Here is a 15,926-nt window from a genome sequence, read left to right as displayed (position 1 = left end):
CTTTAGTTATATTGAGGGGGTCTTCTATAATCATTTATAATGTGTAATTTTTGTTTCCAATCTAAATAAATCTTACTCATTCTGTTTCATACATGCACGCACATATATAGTATTTTTAAATAATATTTTTGAGTCATCCTTTTGATTTAAATTACAAGTCTGATCTCAGTCATATACCTTACTCATAATTATATAAATATGAATAGCTAAATATGAAAATGGAAAAAGCTGACTTTAAATAAATTGTTATAGAAATGAGTTACTCATTTTATAAAAATGTGTTTGCTGTTGGTTTTATTTTTATGGCAGTAGCAGATAGGGAATATTAAAGAGTGAGATGGGGATACAGGGTGGTTTGAATGAAAGTCTCATCAAACCAGGAACATATTGTTCCATGTGTGTAAATGTAAATAGTAATTTGTTTCAAAGCTTAATAGTTACATTTGTTGTTTCATCCATAGCAAAATGTATTAGAGTTATTCACAATTTACTGTATGGAAAATCATATTATAGTTGTTTCAAATATATTTTTAGATGTTGATGTGTAATTATCATTGAATGTCAATGGCCTTAATAATAATATAAAAAGAGCAAGTTTACTCAGATTTATCAAAACGCATAAAGCACATATAGTCTTTTTACAGGAGACACATTTATGAAAAAAGATTTAGATGCATTGTCATTTAATGATTATTCAGTTTTAGTAGACTCATGCTATAGAACTAAAAGGAGAGGCACACTTATATTCTGGAAAAAGTATCATAGTATGCCAAACATTCTAGAGACTTATTCTGCTAAAAATGGAATGCTGAGTCTAGTTGTGTTGGAAATTAATAAGAAATGTTATATGTTAATTAATGCGCATTGGATACCTGGAATTGGAACTTAAATAGTTGAGAAATATTTAGATAGTATGGCTTTACATATAAAGGGTGAAATTATCTTAGCTAGAGACTTTAATTGTTTATTATCTGATAAAGATACTTCTAGGAGTGAAAAACCTAGGATAACAGTCCTGTCAAAAAATTGAACCATTTCATCAACACAATGAATTTAAGAGATATCTTTGAGTCTCTTGTAAAAAGACAATATACCCATTATTCATTTAGATTTGGAACCCAGGCAAATATTGATAAGGTTTTTATTTCCAATAATCTCTATTCTAAAATAGATGCGGTTTTAATAACATCATGTCCACTTTCTGATCAAAATGCAATAACTTTTAATTTCAGTATAAGACCTGATGATCTGATTTTTGGCAGAGGATTCCGGCTTAAATATAAAGATTAAAAGTTTTCAAGAATGAGTTTTAAAATAGTTAAATTTGTTTCTGGAGTTCAACAATAATGGAGAAGTGTCAAATATATTATGGGATACATTAAAAGTGCACCTTTATGGTAGAATTAAGAATTGGTATCTTTTAAAGAGAAATGAGTTGAATAGATTATTGATGTAGTTACAAACTAAAATTGATAAATTAAAGCTAAATCTTAAACTTAATGATAAGATTGCAAATTCTGAATTGACAATATTAAAATCAGAAATATTTAGAAAATTTAAATCACAAAGTTTTAATAAATTTGAAAAAAAAACTTAAGTTGCAATCATATTCTGTTAACCGTAAAAACTTAGATTGGCTATCAGATCTAAAAAAAATTCATTATATGAATCATATAAATGAAATTAATTATATGTTCAATAACAGATTGGCTATTAGATCTAAAAATTTTAATTATATGAATCATATAAATAAAATTAATTATATGGTCAATAACACTTCTAAAAAAGTAACAGTTTTAAAAGATGTACTTGAAGCCTTTCAAGTCCATTATAAATCAATAATAAAAATCTCATTTTGGAAAATGACAAGTTAACTGAGACATTTTTTAAAAAAAATAACATCAAAAATAAATTAACAAAGCAACAAGTTATGATCTTAGTTAAATCAATACCATTTACAGAATTGAAAGAGCAAATAAAAAACTTAAAGAATAATAAGGCCCCAGTACTTTATATATAAAATAATTCCAAACAACATGTTAAAGATGTTACTAAAAGCTTTTTGTGACATTAAAAATTAAATGAATGTACCTCCCTCCCTCCTGGAAAATGTATTTAATTACATATCTTAAAACAAGACAAAGATTATAAATTATATTTCTCTTATTATCCTATTTCTTTATTAAACATTGATTACAAAATATTTATGTCTATATTAGCCAAGAGATTAAATAATATAATGTGAAACTTAATTGAAAGTGATTAAACAGTATTTCTACTACATAGGAAAGTACAATATAACATTATTAGACTATTAACTTTGATATTGCAAATAAAAACAAAAAAGAGTTCTCAATCATTAGCCTGGACATAGATAAATCTTTTGACTCCATCAGTTGGACATACCCATATAAAATACTTAAATGATATAATTTCTCCCTAGAGTTTGAGTTAATAATGAAGTTATATAACAATTATTTTTCTTACATTAAAATTAATTCATGTTTATCATCATAATTTCAAATATTAAAAGGAACAAAGCAAGGTTGCCCATTGTCACCCTTATTGTTTGCTTTGGCAATTGAACCATTTGATAATTTTATAAGAAATGACACAAATATAAAGGCTTTTTGTTAAATGATTGCTATTGTTCAAAAATTAAGTTATTTGTGGACAACATACTATTAACCAGTGGAGTCATAGAATCTTCACTTCATTATATTTTTGAATCAATTAAACTCCTTGAAAACATCTCTAGCCTAAGTTTTAATCAAGGAAAAATGGAAACATTATTAATAAATAAAAAAAAAATACTTATCTCAAGATTGCAATAACATTAGGTAGGAAAATAAGCAACTCCAATATTTAGGCATTATTATATAACCTACTGGATGGATACTGTAAATTCAAATTATTTAACGTTAATAAATATAAATAAAGTTAATTGATCATTATTATAAAACCTACTGGAAGGATACTGTAAATTCAAATTATTTAACTTTAATAAATACAAATAAAGTTAACTGATAATTGCAAAAAATATTTTTCACTATGGAAGATAGGCTTTCATTGATAAACATGGTTATCTTACCAAATATCCTATACTATGCACACTCCTTGATCTTAGTTCCTCCTAAAAATTTTTAAACAGCTAAATTCAATTTTAGTCAAGTTCCTTTGGTATCTTAAAAAACTAGGATAGGCTATGATTGACACATAGGAAGTTGGGATGACAAACAAAATTGGCTTTCCTAATATTGAACTATATGTAAAATCTACTATTATCAGTATAATGAGTCATTGGCCAAATATCTCTTATAGTTCAAATTGTAAAAACATACATGAAATTAGTGTAGTGGCTATAAGGCGCAAGTAAGTTCTTTGGACATCAATAAAATATATTGGGTTCTAAGAGATTATTGTTTAAATGACAGGAAATTTCATTATTTTACTAATTTTATTAACCATATTTTCACTATATTTAAAAGGGAAATAGATAGCAGGTTTTTGTTTGGTTAAACAATTGCTGTTTCTAATATTTCCTATAGCTTATACAGTAGATTGTTTGGAATATTTTAATTTGAGTAAAAATGTTAATTGTTTTGAATCTTTTGAGTAAAATGTTAACTTTTAAAGAAAAAGGTAAAATTCTGGTACCAAGTTTTAGATGGCAATAAGATACATACAGCAATTATCTTTTAGCCAGATATAATGGTAAAGAAGATAACTGGTTAACTATACAGGTTTTAAGAGAATTCTTAAATAATAAAATAAAAAAATGATACTTATTATAGATATATATTCTTTGCCAAAGTTAGTGCAATTTTTTTCTTTATCAATTTTGTTGAGACAAACATAAGTCTTATATGTCAACCATATATAAAATCTTGTGAGCTGAATATTTGCCATTTGATTTGTCCTTTTGGGACTATTGCACAAAAGTTAATAATGAAATATTTTCAACAGATAATAAAAAATGATATTTGAAATCTGTTTATAACACCACATCTTCCCTTTATTGGAAATTGTTTACATGGAAATATCTACATAGAAGTTTTTTAACACTCACAAAACTGCACTGATTTATAATTAAGGAGAATTGAAATGTTGGAGATGTGGTGAAACCTTAGATGCTAATTTGATACACATGATTATCAATTTAGAGTAGTATTGCAATGTTGGAATAATTTCAGAAATTTTGTTAAGGCTCTATGGACAGACAATTGTAATGTTGCAAATACCTTAATAATATTTAATGTTCCTATTCCAGATGTAATTCTAAAACCACAAGTGCCTTTCCTTTGGTCCCATCTGGCCATTGCTGGAAAAGTGGTTGTAATGAATTGGAAAAGTGAAAAGATTATTTTATTTAGCAATTTTATATGTTTAGCTAAGAATGTGTGCACTAAAGAAATGCAAACTATTCTTAATAGGACATCTAATATAATACATAAACATTTAGCTTGACAGAATTTACAAGATTTATTAGGTAAACATTATTGGTTTTGTATAATTCATACTGAATTTTGTTATGGATGCTTGTGTATAGTTTATTATTTCTTGTTTTTGTTGTGTTTTTTTTCATTTGCATTTTAACTTTTTGGCTGTTAAATCAAATAAAAAGTTAAAAAAAAACAAAGATCAGGGATACAAAATAAATGATGTGCTAGAGAGAACTCTGGGGAAGACATATGAGGATTTTTTGGAAAGATATGGAAGGGAAGGAAAAAAATGAAAAAACAAATAGCTAAATAATCTTTGTAATCTTAAAGTGAATACTCCAATAACAGCAAAGGGTGTTATGAGCAGATCATGGAAAAATAATTATTACACAAATCCATGAGATAATAAAAATAGATTTATAAAACAAGCAATAAAAGAAAGACAGAATAGATTTGAAGGATACAATGATTTAAGATTTTCAGTTGTGTCTGACGTTGAAAGAGTTACCAGTTAAAGGACAAATGAAGTATAAGCAGATTAGTGAAAAGTTGTGTAGCCTGCAATGTAGATTAAACCACGACTCATGCCTTCATAGCATATAAGAGAGAGAAATAAAATAATTATAGGGAGAGTTTAAAGAAGTGTTTTAACAAATCTGTATCAAACAAATATAGATATGATTGCTTACAGTATATTTAAAATATGTCAGAAAACAAAGATGAAATGGATTGCATCTTAGTATCTGCAATTTGGGTTATATAGGAGACAAGATGTGAAGAATTAATGTTTAGTAAAGATGTGGTAAAATGGTCGGATGTTAAATAAAATAATGTTATGACATAAAGGTGGTGGATTAAAATTATTATGGTTCTTGTTTTGTTTTTCTTTTCTACTGCCTACGTGATTGTATTTATTAATATAAGAAATATGATGAAGTATAAATAAGGCCTGTGATAAGTAAATAAATAAAGCTTTACTGTTTTTAATATGTGCTGTGGGATCTTTTACATACACTTGAAATATCACAAGCTCTAGCAGATGGGACCTTGATATAACATCTCATCTGAGGGACAGCACACTCAGGAGTGCAGCACCCCCTGTATGTTGCACTGCAGTGTTATTATTACAAAAGTAATCCAGGAACCTGTTAATATTTAAAATATGTCAGAAAACAAAGATGAAATGAATTGCATCTTAGTATCTGCAATTTGGGTTATATAGGAGGCAAGATGTGAAGAATTAATGTTTAGTAAAGATGTGGTAAAATGGTAGGATGTTAAATAAAATAATGTTATGACATAAAGGTGGTGGATTAAAATTATTATGGTTCTTGTTTTGTTTTTCTTTTCTAGTGCCTATGTGATTATATTTATTAATATAAGAAATATGATGAAGTATAAATAAGGCCTGTGATAAGTAAATAAAGCCTTACTGTTTTTAATATGTGCTGTAGGATCTTTTACATACACTTGAAATATCACAAGCTCTAGCAGATGGGGCCATGATATAACATCTCATCTGAGGGACAGCACACTCAGGAGTGCAGCACCCCCGTATGTTGCACTGCAGTGTTAGTATTACAAAAGTAATCCAGGCACCTGTTATGAAAATAGAACCCACAGTCCTCTGGTCTTCCAGGTCCAAAGGCCAGCATGCTACCTCTTGGGCCACTGACACTATTTTTACTTTAATTCTGATGCTCACAGCTTGCTGTAAAATATTCTAACTAAAATGCATTGTTTTAAGCATTTTTGGCTAATTATATTTATGTTGAGTTTTCATTCCATTTTACCAATTGTAATTAGTTTGTGTTACATTTATGTCAAGGTTTAATTCCCATACACCAACTGCAATTAGTTTGTATTATTCATGTACCTGTAAAAACTAATCAGCCATTAATTATTACCAGCAGACTTGGCAAATCATTCTATGGTCTTTCTTCCATACATTAACTTTATATATTTGTTGTAATCATGCTCCAATCAAATCAGTCATCCATTTGTAGTTATAAGCAGAGAATTCAGAGACAGGATATTTAATAGAAAAGTTTTTTGACTAAAGTTATCATAAGTTGCAGCTCATGATAGTGCAGACCTTTTCATCTTCTGTTTATCCCTTTTCCCTAAAGTTATGTAAATGGGAGTTAGTGTATATAAATAAGGGTGTGTGGTGGGTGGAACACACCCATGATGCAAGTTTCTATTTTTATGTGAAACAGAGAATAAAAGACCCATCAATTTGATAACTTCCACTTGTGATATGTGTGACATGATCAATTAATAGGAAGCCCATTTAGAGATTTCACATTTCATAAATTAAAATCATGTTTTCCTCTTACTTTTTCTTGATGGTATCTATCCATTTCACAAGCTAAACCAAAAGATCACCAAAATCAGCAGGCTAACTCAACAGAATATTCAAAAGCCAACCAGACTACAAGCAATCTATTCATAGGGTAGACAATCAATCACTGAAATAAGTAAGCTTGACAAAAACAAAAACAATGCTCCCCCAAAAATCAGTGGCAGCTCACCAACAAATCTGCTCATTAAACCAATTTTGCCATTTTCTTTTCAAACTACTTCTTCCTTTTGTCTCACAACTTTGTATCCTCCTCATGGCTGTTCATCCTGTAAACCTTTACCTTATTTTGTAGAGGTACCCTTAAAGATCATTGGTGGTCCCTGACTTCAGGCAGAAGCCATACTGTGATTATTGGACTTGGTATGCTTGCTTCTCATGTCTGTCTAGGTTGCCCCAGATCTGTCCAGTTATTCTGTAGTTGTTAAGCTGCTACAGACATTCTAAGGATTTCTGCCCCCCAAATACTTACATCTCCAGTTCATTCCACCAGTGGTGTCTATAAATAAAGTATGGATTTAGGTGCAAACTTCCTGCAGTTCCATCTGTTTTAATTAGCTCCCTGCCAAACAATCTCTTCTCATTACATTAAGCTACTACAGGCTCTAAATCTGAGTTGTGTATAATGCCTGCTTCTGAACTATTTTGCTTGTTAATAAAACCCAGACATATTAAAAACCCAAATGTCTTTACATGGAGCCACAAATTAATGCCACTAAAAAGGATCAGCTTTTGATAAAATTATATTAAAATTTGCCTTTATTAAACAAGATTCTCACACTGCTCCCACAGAAGTGTCCTCATCCTTTGGAGTTCATACTTATATCTAAGAGTGGTGTAGGGGGTAAGCCTCCACATTGGAGGCTGCAGTCTCCCATGTAAGAAACCTTGTTTTGTCTCTTTTAGCATTTTATAATTATTTTTCTTGATGTAGAAAATGATGAAACATAACTCATTATGCTGTTACTCACCCAAACATAAGTAATCCTAACTTCAGCTATTTATATTCTAGGTGAGTGCACAGTTACCTATATGTTGGAACAGAGATCCCAACACCCTGTAACCACACCATGAAAATGATTGACTTTGTGCACTCCATCTACTTAGTTGAGAGCAAGAGGTCTGCAAATTTCAGCAAAATAATGAGTTTGGCTCATTCTGATAGCTTATGTTTAGCTCATTCACACTTTTCCCATCTCTTAAACACAGTGGTGGATTTACCTTTTTCTCTACAGAAGGGCTTTATCTTTCAGTGCCAAAGCAGATTTTTATATCCTGTTTTGGAATTTCATCATCTCTTTACAACTGTAGTTTTTGAATCCTAACAGGACTGTGTTTTAATATCCATCAAAAAAAACCCCATAAAATTATTTTAAGTAAAAGTCTTACTTATCAAGTGGAAAAGGTTTTTTCATCAGATGCACAATCCCATTTTTCTCTGTTATGACAATATCTTTGCATCTTAAGTTGACTTTCAGAATATCTTTATTGGGGTCCACTCCACTCTTCTGTTAAGATACATTCCTTAACCTGGTCATCATGCCCCCCCCCCCTTAGGACACACCCTTGACTTCTAGCTCTTTTGCAAAACTATCCTTAAATGGATACTCCATTTGAACCCTTAAAAGAAGATCCATGTACCCTCCTGGGGAATAAAGTTTGTTCTTGAAGAAAAGACAAAGCCCCATGTTGAACTGGTGCACACAGTAGATATAAAATTCCTTCTCTTGAAAAACTATTCTTTTCTTAGCTATTACTCTACCCAGCAGAGCCCTCCAGTTGCACAATCTTTTGTATTATGATTCTTATACCATTTTCTTAAAAAGTGAGTATGTCTATCAATCCCTTCTTCATGACTAAACTCATGCCAGACATTACGTTCAACTTTCCTCATTTTGATTTCATCCCAATAATGCAGAAGAGAAAATTTTGGATATAATGATTCCAGAAGATAACTGTTTTTCATATTCTAATACAAATAAACAAGAGTGAAGGACCAGGTGTGTAAAAGGAACCGATAATAAATAAAAACACACCGATCGACATTGCCACAGACAATGGTGTGGTTTTATTTGTTACTGGTATTGTGTGCTGCAGCATTGGTTGCTATGGCTTTGTTTGCTGCCATTTTTCATGTGCTTCCTAAATAAGAAAAATCCAAAAGGCTAATCACTTTTTTCCTTTGTTATCTTGACAGTCTATGTTACTAGAGAGAAAAGCAACAATTTTATTCAGTTGTTAACTACTTAAATGTATTAGACACAAGTCTCTTTTCAGAGGTGATCCAGAGGCACTGTCTGATTAAACAATTTGCTGGAAGTCATGCAGTCAGAAAATGGATAGTGAGTGAATTGAACCCTGTACAATAGAGTGAAGATCATCTATAGCTTGTAATCTTAATTCACTGTGTTAAGTAGCAGAATGTATTTTCTGCTGTTTCCAGCAGGTTAGTTTTTTTATACAAAATCGTGTTAATTTTACAGATAATCTTATTTAAGGAACAATCCATGTGCTGTCTATTACAGCAGCTGCTCCTTTTGATGTCATGCTCAGAAAGGCAAATTGGGCAACCATGTAAAAAGTAATCAATGGATCTTCAAGCACTACAAGTTAGACATAGGATGGGATTCATGTAGTACTGCAACATTCCTTCACAGCACTAATTCTGACCAGAATCACTTCTGGCAAAGGCTCTAGCCTCCCCCATAGTGCCTTTTTTTAGGTAATGCCATGAGGTCAAAACTACCAACATAAAAATTTCATCAAAATGCAAATTAAAGGTCATGCTGCTAAATGCTAGGAGCCTAAACATGAAACTGCACTCACTGCAAGCATTCTTAACCTTGGAAGTTTCTGATATTTGTGCAGTCACAGAAACCTGGTTTAAAGCTTCAGAGAGCACCCCAGCCATACCTGGTTACTCTTCCTGTCATACATTCAGACCCCAAACTGTGGGCAGCAAAGCAAAAGCAGGTAGAGTTGCAATACATATTAAATACCTACACACATCCAGGCTGCTGAACCAGTATGATGCACAGGAAACACTCCAGGTGCAGTTAACCATTGACAAGACCCTTATTCAAATCATAGCTAATTACAGGCCCCCAGCTTTGATTCAAGATGCCCACTCCACCTATCTGGACCTCTTCAAATCTATCAAGATTCAACCCTTTTCCCTGATCCTGGGTGACATTACTAGACAAATTCTATAGATTGGAAGAACTACTCATGCCAAAACACAAATTCTCAGGGATTCTTTGATTTCGTCAATGCAAATGCCTTGGACCAGCTGGTTGACACCGCCACAAGAGGGAGTTAAGCATAAGCTGTGGTTGGTTGTTTTGTTTTAATTGAATGATTTTGATGATATATAACCATGTTTTATTTTTACATGGATTTGTCTGAAGAAGGGTCTAACCTGAAAGTGCTAACGTGTGCATATATATTTTTATAATAAAATGTGTATCGCTGTTTGGACTCTGCTCTTTTATTTGCTGCCTTATCAAGATTTGTACGAGCAGTGACCTTAAGGGAAGTGAGAGGCTTTTGTTTTTGCCTATTTTTTTAGTGTTGCATATCTCCTGTAACCAAAGGTTGGACCATTTGTAGTAATGTCCTTCAGTTCAGGAACTTGTGAAAGTATGGGCCAATATTTCTTGATTATATCCTTAATCTTATTTGTATTTTGGTTATACATCAGAATATATCTACAATCGATCTCCATTTTTCTTCTTCCTACTATTTGTTTTAGAGAGGTCAGAAAAGACAGGAGGATACTTAAACTGCCCATCTCTTAAGATCTCATTTTTCACATGTTGTGCATTCTGAATATGGTATCCCCTCGCTACAAAATATTCTGCCATCTCATCCAACTGTTGTATTAGGTCTATTTCCTGTGTATTCAACCTACTAACCCATGTCATCCGATTCCTAATAATGCTATTGAACATAAAGCCTGGGTGCATGCTGTGTCTTGCTAAATATGTACTTTTCTTAACATATTTTTTTATATAGCATTGCCTCCAACTGTCCTGTAACATTTTTCTTTATTGTGACATCTAACAAAAAAATCTGTATTTCTATATTGTATATATTCTTCTTGAATGTTAGATCATCCAATCCGCCTCCATTGATTGTATGGCCAGTGGCCACAGAAAGGTCAAGACATGAAGCAGACTTGCATGGTGTGTCTCACTGTAGAGGACACAGACCAATGCAGTTGCACCATCATTGTCACATAATGGCATATGGCCTGGCAACCTTCATCATGGGTGACATCCATTGGACTCTACCCATGGCATACCTCCATAATGTCCTGCCCATAGATCACCCCATCCCTGCCACATGATTAATTCTGCCTCAAATAAGCTAGCTGGCATAGGGCATACTTGAAATAGGCACTTAGTGGACCCCCAACCATGTTGCTGGAGGTTATGGATTCTGACAGCTGATAATTTGGGCAATGGCAAAAGTCAGATAATGGCACCCTAACACTGTTGCTGGAAGAAGCAGTCCCTGACATCTAACAAGTACGTAGAGAATAGAGTTACTGATTTCACCTTCTGTGACACTACAATGTGTTTACCACCACCTATGCAAGTAATGATGATTGTGCTTTGCCAACTACCTTATCTGTGTGGGTATGTTGGTGCCTAGCACAATGTGGCCAGACTATGCCCTACCTTGCACAATGTGAGTGCTACAGCATCCCTCTTATTGTATGTTGCCTGCATCATGACTCATAGTTGTGCATCAGATGTGGTCATTTCTCCAATGCTGGAATGTATTATGCCCATTTCTGACTCAGCTATGGCACCACTGCTGAATAGTCTTTACCTCCCTGCCCTGCTACTGCTGCTGTATTGCATTTGACCTCTCCTTCTGTGTTGTTATCTGGCTACACTGCCTGTTTTCACAAGACTAAGTTGTGTAGCATGACACAGATTATAAATAGTTTGTTTCATATGTCAAGATTATGCTACAGTGCCCCAAAAGATATGTTTAAATACCATACTCAACCCTTTAGAAACCCAAGCACATGTTCCACATGTTCTACAATGTTTCTGGTTTTAACATTTTCTCCATGGTCTTGTAGTTTGCAAATAAGGGTCATCAGCCATAATTCAAGGGCATATCCAGCACCACATACAGCACAAAAGATACAATATTATATTTGTCATGCTCCCTTCATGCATGATAGTTGCCTGTATAGCCCAAGCTGCCTGCACTGTGTTTTCACTTACCCTCAGGTGAACTCATGGGAGGTCCCCTAACAGATGCCATTGGTATAGCCTAGATGTGTGTCAATATACATACTACTCAAGTGGTGAATGGATTAATTATATATACTGTTCTGTACATTATAGACCACTGTGCAGCTCAGTGAGTAGCAGCCCTGCTTTTTTGTACCTCTGTACATATGGACCACGTGAGGCCTTATAAAAACATGGGTGGAATGTGTGGTGCCCAGAACCTTAGGAAAACATGCAGTCTCACAGAATGCACAGATGGTACTAGTATACTCATGTGATGTCCTTGGAAACCAGGTATTTCCTTCACGTGTTGTAGAATGAAGTCAAAGACGTGGTTAAGTATTCACAATGGAGAAGACTGTTAGATACCCAACATGTCCTTGTAGGTCACTGGAGGCCCCTGTAGCTTTAATTGTCAACATTACACATACCTTTGTGTCTAATGGAATAGGCACGCCACATATAACCCTCAATTCTGCTCATGGGCAACATAAATTGACTAGGTCTTACAGTGTACCCTTGTTCAGTATGAAGTGATCAATTACAGATTCATAGATATTCCAAAGTTATTTAATCTTATGAGTATTTATATCTTGCTGATACCCTCCCTCAGGCTACACCTCTTTTCTCCAGCAGGGTCATACCACTTAATTCTATAGTAAATTTCTAAAAACCCATCCAATCATCTAGGCCTTGTTTAAAGGAAGACAGTTGCACTGCTAAAATCGCAGGGGAAGTTTATTCATGAGGTTATAGATGCACTGGGTTACAAATATGTCATTCAACTGTGTTTCATTAATCTGTTGGTGAAGATTTAGGTATCTGGTTCTAGTGTTGGTGCAGCCATTGGACTTACAGGGGTACAGGAGGTCCAGGGAAATTAGGTGTCTAATAGCACAGAGACTTCCCCTCAAAAGTCTATAAGACATTTAATAAAAGGGATAGTACTTCCTGCCTCTCCTGATAGCTCAGGGACTTTAGGCTTGATTTTTTTTTGATTAGAAACATTTGGAGTCTTTCTAATTGTATAATAGTGTATTTGCAGTGAGATACACCTCAAAGGAGTCTTTGTACTTACTAATTGGTCTGATCAATATTAAGTATAAGTGAGTGACTGCCTATTTATACATTCATGATATTTCTTTGGCAATTAGTTGCACTAAATAAAAGGATTTCCTGGCAGCTACTGAAACATGATAGTCAAAAGAGAATGCACTATTAACCCACGTTTCCAGATTCCTCACTAATTTTTTTTCTTTTGTAGTGGTGTGTTGTCTATACAGTGTGATGAAAATGGGTTGTCCTTGAAAAGTGATGATACTACATTGTTTAGCTTTTAGTTTGAGTTAGTTTTTAGTACACCAAAAGTTTACTATTGGGAGTTTATTATGTTGTGTGGGTATTTAATGTGTGTCTGTGGCACAAGGAATCTATGAATTTGTGTTTGATGTAAGAGGGTGACTTCATAATGATCCAAGTTTACAGTCATTAGCAAACTTTGTTAGCCAGAGGTCTTGGCTGTCTACTTGGAGATCTGAGGAGTAAAGGCCAAAAAGGAGAGGTCTCAGCACTGAGCCCTGAGGGACTTTCTTATTTTCTGATGAGGTTCCAACAGCTTGGACTGTATGGGGTCTGTCTTTGAGCCAGCTTGCAATCTATCTTAACAAATATGGGTCATTGAGTTTTTAAAGCATTCAAGTTCTGCATAATGCCAACATGAGAAATAGTATTGAAGGCCTTAGCCAGGTCAAGATATGCTATGCGTACCACATAGCCCCTGTTCATATCCTTATAATCCTTTTGAAGAAGTTTACAAGATTCAGTAGACAGAAACTACCTTTCACAAAGCTAGACTCTTGGGGTCAGGTTTAATAATATCCTTGATATCATAGTCTATAAGGTTGGTTATAATACATCATATGACTTTGCTGATGAGACTTGTTAGACTAATAGGTCTATAATTTTCTGAGTCAGTTTTAAGGCTTTTCTTACGGCACATTTTCACCATTGCAGTGTGGAACTCATCAGGGAGGAAAGTGATAGCTAAACTATGGTTAAACAGTTTAAGGAGAGGGACTGCAAGGGCATATTTAACACTATTAATTAAGCAAGCAGGTACATTGTCAGGTCCCATACAGAAAGTATTTTTGGTCTTGGATACCACTTTCAGTAAATGATATTTAGACATACTTGGGAGAATCAGAAGCATAGCCTGCTCCATCAGGGCCCCATGCTGGTCCCACGAACTAGTGCCCAACTCCTCCAGCAACTCTTCAAGTGAAAAGAAAAGGAAAAAGGAAAAAGAAAAAAAGACTTCTCTAAAACTTGCAGGATGCTTCATCTTGCAGACACGGAGACAGTATCCAATCAACCCACAACCTGGCCAACCTAACTCTTCAAGAATTGAAAATCAAAAAAAAAAAAAAAAAAAAAAAAGATGCATGACACACACAATCTCTCCAGCTCCAGCCATTTAGGTCCCATTTATGTGCATTGTCCCTAACATCCTTTCTCACAGTTTAGTAAAAAGAAAATGCATTCTCCTTTTAAACTGTATTAAACAGTTGCCGCAGTTCATACCCTGCCTGTATGGAATGCTACAACACTCAGGTTTTAGTAAAAAAAAAAAAAAAAACTTTGTTCTTTTAAACTGTAGCAAACTGCAGTGCTTACTGCAAATGTAGCAAACAGCTGCTACAGTTTATACCCTGCCTGCACAGAGTGCTACAGTACTCAGGTTTAGTTTAAAAAATTGTTTTTTAAAACTGTAGCAAACTGCTTGCTTCGAATGTAGTAAACAGTTGCTGCAAATGATGTAGCATACAGTTGCTATTGTTTATTCCCTGCCTGCACAGAGAGTTACAGCATGTGAGTTTTAGTTAAACAAATTTCTTTCACATTTAAACTGTAGCAAATTGCTTTTTACAATGTGGCAAGCAGTTGATACAGTTTAGACCATAAATGGAGAGCAACCACACTCAGGTTTGGCTTTAAATGCAACACTGGCATTTAAAGGCCAGGACTACACTAAAGAGCAATCTGGATGATGGATGGCCACCCAAATAAACTCAAATGCGATGGAACAACTAGTCACCACTCCCACAAGAGGAGATAATATACTAGACCTGATCATCACAAACATGGGGACACAATGCTCCACATCGGAAGTATACCCCTCATTGGTGAGATCAGACCATAAATTAATCTCACTGGAAATCCACATCCCGCCCCCACCCCCAGCACAAAAGACCACAGTGAAGAATTTCTCAAAAGCTGACTTCACACTTCTCAAGACTGAAGTGGTATCCTTCAAGGCCCCTGGGCCAGTGAAAACCACAGCCCACACCGCTGAATCCTTTATAAATGCTTTCTATGGACACCTTCAAGAATGCATGGATCATGCAATCCCAAATAAAACCAAGACCCATTCCCCCAAAGGCAGGCGTCCTGTCTGGTGGACCCCAGCCATAAACAAGCTTTACAACAAGAGGAGGAAGCTACTACATGACAGAGCAAAATCCCCAAAAGGGAAGGCATCTCTGATCAGTACTAGCAAAAAACTACGATCACTCATAAAATCATCCAAGGCCAACTTCGAGAGAAAAATTGCAAAAGACACTAAAGACAATCACAAGGCCTTCTTTACTTATGTTAAAAACCTGGGTAGAAACTCCCAGATATTCTCAGAGTTAGTCCAAAATGACAAAAAGTACACTGAACCCACAGACATTGCCAACATGCTGGCAGACAGGTTCAGTGCAAATTTCTCTCCCCCCTCCCCTGCAAAAGGAGAAATATCTATCCCAGCAGAGTGTAGCCTCCCTGACATCTCAGATGCCCAGGTGAGAGCCGCCCTCTCCAAAGCTAAAA

The sequence above is a fragment of the Protopterus annectens genome, chromosome 10.part0 (assembly GCF_019279795.1).
Source record: "Protopterus annectens isolate FY-2018-M chromosome 10.part0, PAN1.0, whole genome shotgun sequence".
Lineage (NCBI taxonomy): Eukaryota > Metazoa > Chordata > Ceratodontiformes > Protopteridae > Protopterus > Protopterus annectens.
This window is presented reverse-complemented; position numbering follows the sequence as displayed.